Source organism: Panthera leo, chromosome C1 (genome assembly GCF_018350215.1).
Source record: "Panthera leo isolate Ple1 chromosome C1, P.leo_Ple1_pat1.1, whole genome shotgun sequence".
In the NCBI taxonomy this organism is placed as follows: Eukaryota; Metazoa; Chordata; class Mammalia; order Carnivora; family Felidae; genus Panthera; species Panthera leo.
The window spans coordinates 150701727-150717490 of record NC_056686.1 but is presented as its reverse complement, the minus strand read 5'-3'; the positions used below and the strand labels follow the sequence as shown (position 1 = coordinate 150717490).

General features: G+C 38.7%; 1 long non-coding RNA gene across 2 annotated transcripts; it reads right to left on the bottom strand.

Moving 5' to 3' along the window:
* Nucleotides 1–1907: 1907 nt before the first annotated feature.
* LOC122226176 lies at nt 1908–15755 on the bottom strand. 2 transcript variants are annotated; one of them, XR_006205505.1, is made up of 6 exons: nt 15430–15755; nt 15065–15149; nt 5324–5433; nt 3223–3326; nt 2046–2235; nt 1908–1945 (listed from the first exon to the last, which is right to left on the bottom strand). It is a non-coding gene; the product is annotated as an uncharacterized LOC122226176 (long non-coding RNA). The 2 variants fall into 2 exon arrangements; XR_006205504.1 differs by lacking the exon at nt 5324–5433 and having other exon boundaries at nt 15430–15746.
* Nucleotides 15756–15764: the final 9 nt, after the last annotated feature.

Below are 15764 nucleotides of genomic sequence, written 5' to 3'. Positions count from 1 at the left end.
ATTCTCTCACTCTCCCTTTTAAATACCCTGTCACTTCTGTACAAATCAAAGTTGAATTCCATCCACTCTGGACATTTTTCCCCATTATTGTTATTGTAAATATTTCCCTATTATTTAGTATAAATAGTATATTATGGATTAAAATCATCCTTAGCACTTTAACTAGTCTTGCTTTGTTTATCTTTGCCAATGGTAAAGACCAAGGAAGAGTTGTTTGGGGTGGCCAAATCAAAACGCAATATGGTACATGTGAGACTTGGGATGTCTGTGAAACTAGGTGATAGTGTGAGGTAGGTTGTTGATCTAAGAGGCTGGATGGAGCGAACAGCTTAGCTAGTGATGGTTCGTACCAACCACCCAGCATCTGTATCTTAATGAACCTTGCTATTCTCCACTTGTTACATATGCAGCAACTGTTGGGAGGTAGGGAAGAACTTGGTGGGACGTGGAAGGTATTCCTCCAAAGTGGTCTTAAAGTGAAAATTAATTGCTAATGCTGGTGATGAAATAAGAGGAGCCCAAGAAATGAATACCCCTTACATCATTTTCCTAGAAATTAATAACAGAAATAGATTTATGACCTAGTAGATAAAAGGTATAGCTTATTACATATGCAAAATGATTCTGGCAAATTTTAAGTCCATGTAGTTTGAGAAACTACACACACACACAATGTCTCAGCTCATGCTGCCATAACAAAACACCATAGACTGGCTGGCCTAAAGAACAGGAGGAGTTTATTTCTCACAATTCTGGAAACTGAAGGTCCAAGATCAAGGTGCCGGCAGGGGCAGTGTCTGGTCAGAACTCTCTCCTTGGGTTGCAGATGGCCGCCTTCTTGCTGTATCCACACATGGTTCTTCCTCATTCTTGCTCTGTCCTCTGACTATGTGGGTGGAGAGAGACAGAGGAAGTAAGTTCTCTGTTGTCTCTTCTTATAAGGGCATTACTCCCATCGTGAGAGTTATACCTTCCTCATCTCATCTAAACCTAATTACCATCCAATGATTCCCAATATCATTACACTGGGGCTTAGGGCTTCAACAAATGAATTTTAGGGGGGCACAGTTCCATCTATATAGCACACCAAATCTGGAAGGTGAGGAAGAGGAAATATGTCCATACGTTAGTCATAACGTCCACTGTTGTGTCATCACCTTAGATCTGCCCTAGTATTTGTTTATCTATTTTATGCTAAAATGTATTCATACAGATTTCATGCCATGGTTTTAATTGATATACATGCAATAATTGTCATACTTTTTGAGGAAACTATTTATTGTTTTTATGGAATAACATATTGTATGGAATAATGAAGGCTCTGTGTATTATTTGTACAAGGCATAAAAATGTGACAGTATAAAATGAAACTATCCAGTAACAATTTTATTATAAAACTATTGCAAGTGCCTAAGGGTTAATGCCCACTAGTGAGGACAGAGAAAAATAAGCTTCACAAATAAGACAGAACTAAATATTATTTGTCTTTTATTACTGAGACCAGCCACTTGACAAACTGCCCTTATTCAGCTAAGCTTTCAACAACAGTTTTTCTGTTTCTAATTTCCGTAACATTAAGTACTCTTTTGGCAGAAGCACAAACTCAAAAGCAATTTAAAAAAGAGTAATGCATATATGAAAAGTGTCAACAGGGCTCTTCAGAGAGGTGAAGAATGGTAGTTTCGTAATACATACTTCCTCACTTGGATCATCAGGCACTATTAAGCAATCTAGATTCAATGCAAACTTCTTGAGAAATTCTAAAACTGTATCTAAAATGTTGACCACAAAATGTGTCCACAAAAAAATCCTCAAAAACAGCTGCAATACTTACGCGCCTAGGTGGCTCAGTCAAGTGAACATCCAACTCTTGATCTCAGCTCAGGTCTTGATCTCAGGGTCGTGAGTTCAAGCCCCACATTGGACTCCACACTTGGCGTGGAGCCTACTTAAAAAAGAAAGAAAGTAAAAGAGCAAGCTGCAATACTGATTAATAACCTTGATAAAATAATCTGTTACTCAGGAAATGTTGGAAAAATACCCACCTTACATGTTAAATCCAGGTTTCATGCTTGTGAATATCAATTAGACTCCATATTAATAACATGGGATCATATACTTTCAAAATTATAGAAATATAGAAAAAACTAATGTTGACTGAATACTTATTTTAGCTGGTGCTTATCCTTGGTTAGTAACTTGCTCACATACAATGGAAATTAAGTTAGAGTAGTCCTGTTACAAAAAAACAAAAATATTTTGATCAAAAACATAAAAGTGCTTAAACACATTACAGACTAAAAGCTGAGATCATTCCATTTCTACACTAATGCTTAGTTGTTTTGCATATGTGTGAAGATAAGATTGCCCCTCTCTCTCATCAATGTGAAACTATTGGTAAGAATAAGACCCAGTAATAGAAATTTTAACAACTACAACCTATTTATTTATATAGCACATGACGCTTTTCATAGCTATTTTGGACATTATCATATTTGAGTTTCCTCCAAATCTTGTGAAATTAGTAGCACCAATTATATTTTAAGAGGAAACTAAGATAGTAATAAGTTGAATTATGGAGGGAGACACAGATCGAAAGAGTTGCAAAATATTTTTAAAACAAAACATGACCTGATTTATTCATGTTTGGAAAATGACAACCTACAGTGCTCCTATAGTTTTGAATGAATGAATGAATGAATATATGAATGAAGTCCCATGCTTAGAGCTTTTTATGTTGCTTAAACTAAGAATTAAACTGGGTAGGGGCGCCTGGGTGGCTCAGTCAGTTAAGCGTCCGACTTCAGCTCAGGTCACAATCTCGCGGTCCGTGAGTTCGAGCCCCGCATCAGGCTCTGGGCTGATGGCTCAGAGCCTGGAGCCTGCTTCCGATTCTGTGTTTCCCTCTCTCTCTGCCCCTCCCCCGTTCATGCTCTGTCTCTCTCTGTCCCAAAAATAAATAAAAACGTTAAAAAACAATTAAAAAAAAAAGAATTAAACTGGGTAGAACTTTATTGCTTGAGTTATCCTAAATTAAAAACTGAACTAAATAAAAAGAAAAAAAAAATTGGTGCTCTCTGTGTATATAGTCCCTGAGGTTGGGATTATGATATATACTAACATTGATGAGGACTCATGATCACAAATGGTGTCAGGAGCAACCTGGGTAGGTGTAACAAGCCCAGCTAATGCCCCATCCAAGATTTGCTTCATTTCACCTACCTCGGACATTTGTTTTGCTCTCCTGCCTTTAGCCAAAAAACTCAGTCGCTGCCATATCCATCAGAAAACAGCAGATGGCACACTCAAGCATAGTAATTGAGAAACTGCAATAAAGTCACCATTTACAAAGGTGTGAATACAGTTAAGATTCCCCAAAAAGGGATGATGGGGCATCTCAGAGCAAGCTACGATGAGAATCCATTACTGCCCTTAGGATGAGAGGGCAGGGCAAAGAAGCAGTGTTGAAACCTAAAGAGAGTAGCTATACAGAGACAGCCATCTGACACATGACCTTTAGTAGAAGGATACATGATGAACTACACAGAAGGGAGCTGAGGGAACAAATACTACAACCTCACTCTTTTCCCTGTCTCTGATCACCTGTCAGTGCTTCCACTGGCTGATCTCAATCAGAAGCCAGAGGGAAAGAGAGTTCATGGATGCAGTCCATAAAGGTCAGCATCCCAGGGCACAGTGCAAAATAGAGGGTAGAGCATGGGTCTTCAGGAACAAGTGGAAAATATCATGCATGTTGAAGAAAAAGAAATTCCACAACTTACACTTACAATCCTGACAGAATTTGACAACTTTTCAATGAGAAACTCAACCCATTTAATTTTTCTGTAAGGTAAGGCAAAAATCCAGGCAAATTGCATACAACAAATATTTATAGAATAATTATATTGAATGGTGAATTAAATCCAAAGGGATGATTAAACAAATAGGCTATATAGAAGGTGGGGAGAAGGAGGGAGAGAGAGGAAGAGACAGAGATAGAAAAGATAGAAAGAGAGAGAGAGAGCGAACATGAACGTAAGTTTTTATTCAGCCACCATGATTCTAGTAAAGGAGAATGTAACCTAGCAACAGAAGCTTTACAAAACGGTTTGCTCATAAATTGTTGAAAATGGTAGTGATATCAGAATGCATAATTAAATAAAGAGAAGTTACCAAAACGCTGACTGGGGACAGAGAGAACTAATATCTAAGTAGATGGGTAAGAAAGATCAAGTGGTTTGTGGGGTGCCTGGGTGGCTCAGTCGGTTGAGCGACCGACTTTGGATCAGGTCGTGATTTCACGGTTTGTGAGTTTGAGCCCCGTGTCCGGCTCTGTGCTGACAGCCCAGAGCCTGGAGCCTGCTTTGGATTCTGTGTCTCCCTCTGTCTCTGCCCCTCCCCCACTCATGCTCTGTCTCTCTCTGTCTCATAAATAAACATTAAAAAAAATTGAAAGAAAGATCACGTGGTTCTTAATATTCAAATTCTGATGTAAAACCTTTCTACACATTATTTTAAATAAATATTCACATAAAGTGAAAACTGTTTAGAAGGAAACAAAACTAATTTTTGCTGGAAAAGCATGTGCCTAAAATAGATCTTTTTCAGTCTAAATTTGAAAAAAAGTAAGTATAATCTCAACCTTGCAGGAAAACATTTATCTTTAAGTTTGTGACCCTATCATAGTTTTTCAATAATGAAAAAAACAGCCGATACTTAGATCAATTTTGGTATTTCCTCCTGATTGATATTTGGTAATATTTATGTATAAAACTATCAGCTAACCACATCATGTGGTTAATACCAATAAATTAATTACCAATGTCATAAATTAATACCAATGTCAGAGTTAGGATAGTTTCTCTTTATCACTACTGATTTCATTTATTTACACACACATTGCGAGTTCAAGGGAATACGTTAATTGGTGTATGTACTATATTTTCTTATTTTCTGTATTCCTGACTCTCAGGCATCTGGGGCCTCTCCGCCTCGTGAGAGACTGGCCCTCTTAGAGACAGGCAATTCTTAGAGATAGCAAATGACTCAACTGTCATACGTAAACTAGGCAATCCACAGTCCCTGCCCTAAACTACCTCCTTTCTGGGCTCTTTCACCCCAAAGGACAGTACTTCTCTGCATTAATCTCCCCGGGGCTGGACAACAGGCAGCTAGAGATAACCTCCCTGCCCAGAGCCCTCTAAAATTATTCAAACTCGTCAATTCTAACCCTACCTACCTTACCTCGCATTGCCTTTCCCATAGAAACCACAATCAAGGTTTCTGCCCATGCTTCCCTTGTTCCCTCTGCCTCTTGACTGACCCTGTCATTTCTCTATGTGGTCCTCCATGGGTGATGTGCCCCTCTTCTTGGAAATTATAACAAACTGTTTTTCCAATGGCAGTCACCTCTGATCTGTTGGCTTTACCATACTGGAAAAATAAGAAAATTTACATGTTAAAACAGTTGGTACTAGTCATTATTGTTTACGCTAACGCCTAAAAGAACTGGGCAATAAATAGTTTAGAGCTTTATAATTGACTCCAAGTTCATCTTCTGGCTCTGTGACATTGGGCAATGTAATAAAACTTTTATGAATCTTGGTTCCTCCTCTGGAAAATGGGGATATTCCCTTCTAGAAGATCCATTAGTCCCCTTTATGTTGTTCTCTGCTTTTATAAAATAAGTCTATACCAAATTATCTTTATCTTTATCTTCCCATTGGGAAATATAGATTACCTACCTTTTCTTTTATCTGTTAAAAATTCTATATATCGTTCATAGTTGCGATTTTACTTAATTGATACCAGCCAAATCGGTTCTGACACAGTTAATATTGACAGTAAAAACCCCACAAGGTGGCGGCAGAGGAAACACAATTATAAGCAGGTTGTATACAAGAGCCTGAGGAGGGAAGCAAGGTCTGGCTTCCCCTTTCTGAATACCTTTCTGAGAATGGGGAGATACAGCCGAATGTCAACCACTTGGCCTGGGCTGCTTTGAGTCTGCCACCTCCTCAGAGAGTCACTTGTCATCAAAGTTCCAGGCACTTCATGAGCCACAGGCAGTTCTTGGGCCCACCTGAGAACCTGGGTCAGCTTTTGGAATTCATTTTGTGAAGAAGCTCAAGTTTTCTCTACAATTCATTGTGGCATTCCACAAATATTAAATGTTAATATTATTCTTAATTCCTTTTTTTAAAGTTTATTTATTTATTTTGAGAGAGAGTGCAGGAGGGGCAGAGAGAGAGGGGAGAGAGACAGAGTCCCAAGCAGGCTCCATACTGTCAGCACAGAGCCTGATGTGGGGTTCGAACTCACGAATGAGATCATGACCTAAGCCAAAACCAAGAGTTGGCCGCTTAACCAACTGAGCCACCCAGGCACCCCAAATATTATTCTTAATTCCTAATCAATGACATACAGCACATTTATGTGCACATAACTAGTCTGTTCCTGAAAAAGAAAATATTTATAAAATGTATTAAATCAAACACCACTCGCAATCAATGCTTGCAGCCTTATTTACATTTATCCATCTATTAAAATCATAAATCCTTCATCTTGAAATATTTTTAAGTGCATCACTTGTAGTAATAAAATAATTTGGACCGCTCTGTAACTAAAAACAAATTCCCACATAGCACAATATGTCTCTCTTGAATCTTTTACTGCATTGGAGGAGAAAGAATCAATGAATTAACACCATCTGTGCTAACTAAGTTCCAAAATTTTTGCACCAGTTCTAAAGGTTGGGAAGGACTATGCAAACTCCCCTAAGTCTATACACCTTCAACACAAATATGCATTAGAAACAAGCAAATGCAATGCACAAACACATGTCCTAATTAGGAATTTAAAGGAGAAAGATTAAATCATTTTAGCAGGAATCAGGAAATATTTTACAAAAGTATTTTTAAGATATTTTAAAATATTTAAAAAAGTAAATCATAAGTTGTACAAATATGAAATCATTACACATTTTAGGATCATTTGCTTTATAAAATGTGGTATCATTTGCAGCCTAAGTGAATTGGTGTGTCATTCTTTGAGTCACTGACTGATTCTACTCATGCCTTCTTTCACTTATAACAAGCGTAGAAGTCCCTTTCCGTCCCTCAACAAAGTCCCTTTCCCTCCCTCAACAATATGATATATTGTTTCAGAACTTGCCCAAATTTTCTCATATGTGGTTCTGTGAAAAAATGGCTGGGGCAAAGACAGCTGCCCAGCCTAAACTCAGAGTTTTGACTTGTTGGGAGACAGTTCAAGAAGGCTGTACTACTTGGGGCACCTGAGTGGCTCAGTCGGTTGAACACTGGACTCTTGATTTTGGCTCAGGTTGTGGGATTGACCCCCGTGTAGAGCTCCACACTGGTCATGAAGGCTGCTTGGGATTCTCTCCCTCTCTCTCTGTCCCCTCCCCTCTTGAGCTCTCTCTTCTTCTCTCTATAAAATGAAAAAAAGAAGTCTCTGGTACAATATTTCTATTTCTTTAAAGAATTCTTTATACGTCATGTTCTGGTCTTTGTGGAATTTTTTTCTCACAACAATTTTTTTTTTTTTAAAGGAGTCTCTTGACCTAGTCATGGCCTTGAGGTCATCAGGGATTAGCCACTGTCATATTCAAAATCATGCCTTTTATCAGGCAAAAGTTAATGTCCCTTGTCTTCCTCAGAAGAAATTGTGTCAGGGATGCCAGAAAGACTTGAGGTGAGGCCTATTTAAAACTTGATTCCTTGGACCAGAGGAAAGTCCTTACTGTAGTTGATTGTACAAATAGATATTCGTGGACTGTTTAGCATGACCACCAGATTCTCTGACACCACCAGTGTGCTTTTCTACTCCAAATGTACCTCTAGTCTTAGTCCCAAAGTATAAAGTGTATAAAAGATGATCTGCTGTCTTTGGAGTAGGAGTGGGGCCCAGAGCCTTGCGCACTGAGCCTCTCTCCATACCCCTCTAAGGTATCACTATGTCATATTAAGTTTCCTCAAAGTACAGTTTGAATATTAGTCACCAAGGGTATGACAGACTTGGAATAACAGTGGCTACACAATGGAGCTTTATTGGGTGTGAAACTTGGATTTCCTGATAGTCTTCCTAATTTCCCTCTTAATGGTAGAAGAAGTATAAGAAATTCCAGTTGCTTAATATAAGGAAGACAGTTGTTCTGAACCAGAGGGGTCGCTGATTCTCTTTGCTGAACCAATGGGTTGGGGACTACCCAGAGCCTAGGTAACAGTTAGGTGTAAGATAAGCTAAAATTCCTCTAACGTCACTCAGGTTCAGATTTTCTGCCCTTGTTTGTTACTTTCCAGTTCACACACATTAGATGACCTTTTTAGTTGAATTTATATATGATCCATTTTTTTTCAAATATCTGCTGGAGATTTACATTCTGAAGTGTTCACAGTGCTACTGCCATGAAGGTATGTATTTTCTGTGATGTAGAATACATTTCATTTGTTCTAGGCAAATATCTGACAGTGTCCAGGTCAATGGATTTGGTAGACGAATGTTGCAAACTACATTTCTCAGAACAAAGTGCTGAAAATATATGTTCATTTATATCTTGGCTTTAGCTAAACTGAATGGGAATGACCCAGGAAGTACACAAAGCACAGCTGAGTTTTTCATATTCACCTGGGTAGCCTAGGAAACTACTTACCTACTCACTAAAATTTATCTGTAACCCCCAAATCATTACTTTTGAGGAATCATTGGTGGATCTGTGCAGAGTAGCGAAAAATTTGAATAACCTGATGCGGATGTTCCCAGCCGAGGCTGAACAAGGCGAAGTTTTCCCTTCTTGTTTCAGCTCTCATACTATGAACAAGTGTCCTTTTCATGGTATATTTAGTGCCGATTTTTTGCATTTTTGTGCTTTTTGTTGGTGATTTCACTGTTTAAAATGACTCCAAGCAGAGTCCTGAAGTGTTATCTGGTGTTTCCAAGCACAGGAAAACTGTGATGCATCTCACAGAGAAAATGTGCATTGGATAAGCTTCCCTCAGGTATGAGTTATAGTGCTGTTCAGCGTGAGTTCAATGTTAACGAATCAACAGTACATATTACATAAGGTGTCTTTAAACAGCAACACACACAAATCAAGGTTATATATTGATTCGTTTTTAAAATGTTGTGAGCAGAGTGTGACCTCATTCTGCATATCCCCAAGAGCAGTGGTTCTGTATTCAGTGATTCAGTACAACTTTATAGTACAAAACTATCATGAATAATGAGACTCTGCTGGACTCAGCCAGCACTAGGCTAGCAGAGGCCCTAACACCTCGTCCTCACCTCTGGCTGGAGAGCAGAATCACAAGTGGAATTGAAAGGGAAAATAACTGACACGAAAGTTCCAACAGTGGAGATTTGGATGCAGTGGATAATTGTATACATCTTTCCATGTGAGTCTAATATGCAGCTCACCGGGCTTGAGAACAACTTCCTAACTCACTCTGTGGCCACAACAAGAATTGAACGGCTGCTTTGGCACTACCTCCCATTGGGGGCGCTCTCCAAGGGCAATATGTGTGCTCCAGTAGGGAAATCAGCTGGAAAACAAAATTTTCTAGCTTTCCTTGGGTCATCTGTGTATTTTAAAATTTAAATAAAATGGTTTGAGCGCCTAGGATAAACAGTGCCTTACTATTAAATATCAGAATTGTTTAATTTATGAGCAGATACCACTTTATGTTAGGGAAGGATACAACCCAGTTCCAGCCAATGAAATATACAAGAAATTCTGCTGCGGGGGCGAGGGGGGGGGGCTCCTAGGACATTTTTTTTTTCCCTTCACTGTTGGGAGGAAGCAAATGGGAGAAACTTGATGCTCCAACCCTCTACAACAAGCTTTTAACTGAAGCTGTGAGAAGAAATAATGTTTGTAGCTACTGTAGCCATTTTGCAACCATGAGACACATCCTAGGGTTCTGACATCAATGAATGCACTGACTCCTCTTGTTACGTGAGAAAAACCAATCCTTCTGGCTGCACCACATTTACTTAGCATTCTTCATCTTGTAGCTGAAAGCATGCCTACAGAGATGGCCCTTTCCATTCTGCAGAGCATTGTAAGGCTGGCACTATCCCTAAGATGTCTGAAGATTCCTCGGGGGCTTATGCTCTCATTGTCACCCTTGGATGGAACTCTCAATCCACATTCCCTGTCACAATTTCAGCAGATACATTTTCTTCCTATGCAGCTCTGCTGTACCACATGGGGTCACCAACTCCCTTTATTCACCAAAGCACCACAACACAAAGCTGTTCTTTGTGGCAGACTTTTATGAAAGATCTGGGACCAAGAAGGGTCAGTACAGCAAGTGCAACATAAGAATGTGCTTGTTATTCAATAATAGGCATTGCTGCCCAAATATCCCAGCCATCCCTGCTACTGGGAATCTCCCACAGACTCTTTCTCCCCTTGGCATGTCAACATGGTCTCCCTATGAAGATCTCTTCCTTGGAGACCTCTTCCTCATCTCAGATCACTCCCTGTTGAAGAGATGTGTATATGCACACAGGCATATACACCTGTATTTACATAAGATATAGGTAGGAAATACACTTAAAATATTAATAATGCTTATCCCTGGGTGATGGGAGGACAAGTAATTAATACAATCATCTTCAGTATTGTGTTATTTCCTTCCAAAATTTCTACAGTGAACATAAACTGTTTCTTAAGTGAAACATTAATTTTATTAAAATAGTCAATTCCCGAATACATTTCATATCCTATTGCATGCCTGGCAATGATATGAAATATATTCAGTTTGCATGTGTTAACTTAGTATACTGACATTTGTCACAAAGCAATACTAGAAATTGGAAATGTTCTTCCAAGATCTAAATGCTGAATTGCCCTTCTTTTTCCGACGTTCACTCTCCTTTCACCTACACATCTTCCTCTTCTACTCATATTAATTCTGCTCTTCAAATTCATCACAGCCTCTAGTGCTTGGGCTCTCTAGAGCTGAGGTCTCCAAGGAGTTTGTTTTTGATTCCTTATTACAAAAGTAGTTGACCGTGGACCATAATAAACTTTTGTATGTACTCACTTAGAAAAATCTTTACGTATACAACTATAATAATTTATCATAAAATACAAACAAATTAAATAGTAAGGCATCAGATGAAGATGAAATGACATTGTTCAATGTCATTTATGTAATCCAGTGGGTTAACAATAAAAGGTATTTTGTAATTGACAATGCTTTTTTATTTAAAAAAATCTTAGTTTAACCCTTTGTGATTTAGCAATTCAAATAGATTGATTCAATTTATGTTAATATTTGATTTCAATAACTCGTTCTATAGCACACCTACTTCAAAACTTTGTCAGTTATAATATGAACAGGTGAAATAAAAATATTTAACTAATTGTATGGGGGTGGATATTAAGTAATTAGAGCAGCAATGCTTTAATCAAAATGAACACAGGATGAGACATCTAACCCCAAGTGTTTACCAGCTAAATGTCAACCGTCATTTCAAGGAAAAACACAATGACGCTCTAATCCCTCTGATTGAAGCTTGCTCTCAACCATTGGTTTTAAAATCAAGTAAAAGAAGCATGGCCAATTTCTGCCTTTGAGGTAAAGGTGTTGTTTTAACAAAAACATGTCCAAGTGACTGTTTTTGAAAAGACTTAAGCTATGGAGGAAGCATTTGGAAAAACAGATGTTTGGAAAAATGTTCACTGATACCTGATTTTTTTTTCTAACAGTGTTTGTTATGTAAAAAGACGTTTACATGTGCATGCTTACAACCAGACCTTTATAACTTAATTGGTAAAAATAATTAAGAACTGAGTATGAGGATCTAATAAACTTAGCTAAAAGTTTTAGCTTTCTGTTTTGGAACTCCTGTTTTGAAATACAAAGCTGTGACAGTACACTTTCAATAACCGTCTCTGCTAAATCAGTCTATCAGCTTCTGTTTCTTGAAAAAAGTGATACTGTCTAAAAACTCAATTACATGGCTAGTTATTATATAGGTTTATATATACGTCACTAATTTATTTCCACTATAAATTGTGCATTCTCTGAGAGGTAGCAACATCTCTTACTCATTGCTTATATAAGAATGCTGGCAGTCGCTTCTTGGACTGGTGCTAAGTGCTTTACGGTCTAACCTTTGAACAACCTTATGATATGGTACTGGTGTTCTTGTTTCACAAGTGCAAAATTTTAGGTGGTTTTTCCTAAGACCACACAGCAATTAAGAGGCAGTGCTGAGGGTTACCTGGGTGGCTCAGTTGGTTAAGCACTGACTCTTGGTTTCCGCTCAGGTCATGATCTAACGGTTCAGGAGTTTGAGCCTCACATCGGGCTCTGTGCTGACAGTGTGGAGCCTGCTTGGGATTCTCTCTCTCTCTCTCTCTCTCTCTCTCTCTCTCCTTCTTCTTCTTCTCTCTGCCCCTCCCCTGCTTGTGCTGTCTCTGTCTCTCTCAAAATAAATACCTGAACTTAAAAAAAAAATAGAGGCAGGGCTGAGATGTGAGTTCTGATGTCCTGGCTCAGGGTCATGATGCTTAATCAGAACAGTATACTGCTAGATTAAGTTTAAAACCACATGCAGCTGTGAAATTATACTTCCAGTTTGCCAAAAAGAAAAAAAAAGTACAATTACTTCTCAATTGTACAAAACTCAGATGAAAAGTTGGATAATGGCAGGAGTCAGTTATCTTGTATCTTTCTGAATTACTGTTTCTGAGAACAAAATGCTAACAAGTGACTTTTAAAATTGATGAGGTGATGGGGCCTAAAATGTTTCTTTTGGGTTTAAAAAGAAAAGGCAGGTCTAGAAAAAAGGAAACAGATAAAATTCAACAGATTTTCTATCCCAAAGGAAAGAGGAAACAGAAACTGATATTTAGACAACAAGGAGGAGAATGAAAATGAAACTTATCAGGAAAATTGACAGAGGAAAATGCCCAAACAAAAAGCAGAAAATAAACTAAATCATGCTGCAAACTTGTGGATAAAGAAAAAAGACATGTTTTGAGAGACTGGCTCGGATTCCCCCCCCACCCCAATCTCCTTCTTACAGAAGGGGTCCTATCAAGATGATGGAAGATTCCTAAAAAAGATGTTCCTTTCTATTTTCCTTCAGGCTTCCCCACCCATTCTCAGTCCTCATCATTCAATCCTCATCCAGCAAAGTGAATCTTACTTGAGAATAAATATGAATTGTTGTTGATGGATATTATGGAATGGTAATGGTGTGATTTAAAGGAGGCTGTCTATATGGAAAATCAACCGGTGAAACTATAATGTGCATTATTATCTAGGTCTTACCAAGATCAGGAACAAGACAAGGGTGCCCACTGTCCCCACTCATATTCAACATAGTACTAGAAGTCCTGAACAGAGCAATCAGGCAAGAAAAAAGAAAGGAAAGGCATCTGAATTGGACAAAAAGAAGTAAAGTTGTATCTATTTGCAGGTGACATGATTCTATACAGAGAAAAATTTAAAGACTCCACCAAAACCTAATTAGATCTCATCACCTAATTCATTCAGCAAAGCTGTAGGATATGAAATCAATATACAAAAATCAGTAGCATTTGTATACACTAAAAATGAATTATCTGAAAGAGAAATAAAGAAAATGATCTCATTTATGATAGTATCAGAAACAGGAATGGATCTTACCATAGTCCTCATAGCATTTGTTCTCTATTATTTGGTATTTGTCCTCCACTCCTATTAGAATGTGAGCTCCATAAAAAAGGGAACTTTGTTCAGTTTTATTAACTACACAAGAGCAGCACTGCTCATATTGCAGGTACTTAATAAATATTTTCAAATTATTGTATGAACAAATGAGGTACGCTGAACACTAAATATCAAAGCTTCTACTTTTGACCTTCTGTCACCCCAACAGCAGTTCCATGGTGTTAAGAAGATGACATTATCTCCCCATATTTGACCATCAAAACCTTTGTATCCTCCAGTGTTTGAAACCCAAGGACAGAGGGATGAGTATTAGGGGACAGAACGATTTTTGGTTGGTTGGTTGGTTTTTGTCTTAACATACTGAGTGAAACCGGCCAGCACCTGAAGAGCAGGCATGGAAGGAATTTCTTGGAATAGTCCTAAAAGATATCTTCATACACCCAATAACTAAAATTGATCATTTGAATACTTTTGTAGAGGCATCTAATTTGATATCTTTTATTTAAGGGGTCAACTCCCCAAAATAAGTAAATACATAGTAGTGTTTTATGAAGAAACGTTAAAGAATAATATAAAGCAGGTTCATCTGCAAGGCCAAAGTTGCATTTCGCTTCAACAACTCTCACTATGTGTCTGACATTGGACCAGCTGCTAAGGTCAAGGCAAATAAAATTCTCATTGGGGATAATCAGCAAGGACCTACTGGTAGGACCTACTGCTTGCATTGTACTGGTTACTGTGTAAATATGTCCTCTCTTCAAGCAGCTTACAATCCACATAGGAAGAAAAAGCTTAGCTACATAATATCATTAGAACATAAAATAAGATAAAATAAAATGAAGAGCTCAATTGAATATTTTGTATGCCTCTGACGAAAACAAGTATTTCTCTTACCTAGTCCAAAGCACCACCAGGCCTCCCTGTCCTATCCAAATTTCACTGAATGTGCTTTGCTAACAGATTACTTTTCCTAAATGTATCTTTTTAAAGGCTTAAGTGACCCCCTCCTTCCTCCACATAACTCTAGACCATGAGGTTCTCATCATGAAGCATATACACTACTACCCACAGCCACCCAGGGAGGCAGAATATGAGTAGCAACCTGAAGAACTCACTTTCATGTGGCTTCTGTACTGAACCGAAGCTGCCATTTTTCAGTGTGGGTGTCTTTTTTTCCCTCATGACATAGACAAATGTTGATGTTTACTACAAGTTGGTACATTAGTTGCTAATTAAGTTCCTAGCTGCTTCAGCCAAAACTTTCTGTATTGAATCCAAGAAAAGAATGGCAGCTATATCAAAAATAAGTTGTTGGGGATTTTGTTTTGTTTTATTAAAGGAAAGTTGTATATTAAAGAATATGGGGAACTTACAGGCTGAGAGATAGAAAACCTTCATTCTTGGCTTCCTCCTAAGCTGAGTTGGTGGTTAAAGTCCCTCTTCGTCTGTCACTGGGCCCTGGTCAAAGACAAATAAATACTACATGAGGCAAGAAAATAAGGTGTTTATCATTATTCACTCTTTCCCCACAGACTGTAAAAGCAAAGAGGTCGTTTCGGGGGACCCACAGGAAGTCAGGTTTATTCTAGAAAGGGTGCAGGGGTCACTTCATCCTGGCGTTCTGGGTCTACACATCTCTGGAAAGATGTCTTCTTAGCTTTCTTAGCTTTACCTCTTCACCCCATACTCTGCAGTCTTAGCATCTTACCACCGGGCAGGGGGTCAGGGCAGAACCTACCTGTACGCACCAACCAAGGGTGTCTCCTTCTGTTGGCATCAGTGTTACAGGCATCTTCTCTTCGTTTCTGCACTGGGAAGTCCCCCATAACGCGCTTTCAAGCCCTGCACGTTTTAACTGACAAGGGGTATGCTAGACGGCGGTGGGAAAGACATCTGATTTTTGAGGCAGAACCCTGCAAAGAAGGGAAAACACCTGCATAAGAAGCATGGCTCCACCGGGGCTGTCTTATTCGAATTCGCTTTCTGTTTCCGTTTCCTACAATGCCTGCGACCGGTCCTCGCCAGGACCAACCAAAGGGCGTCTCCTCCCCAAGGAAACCGACACTCCCCGCC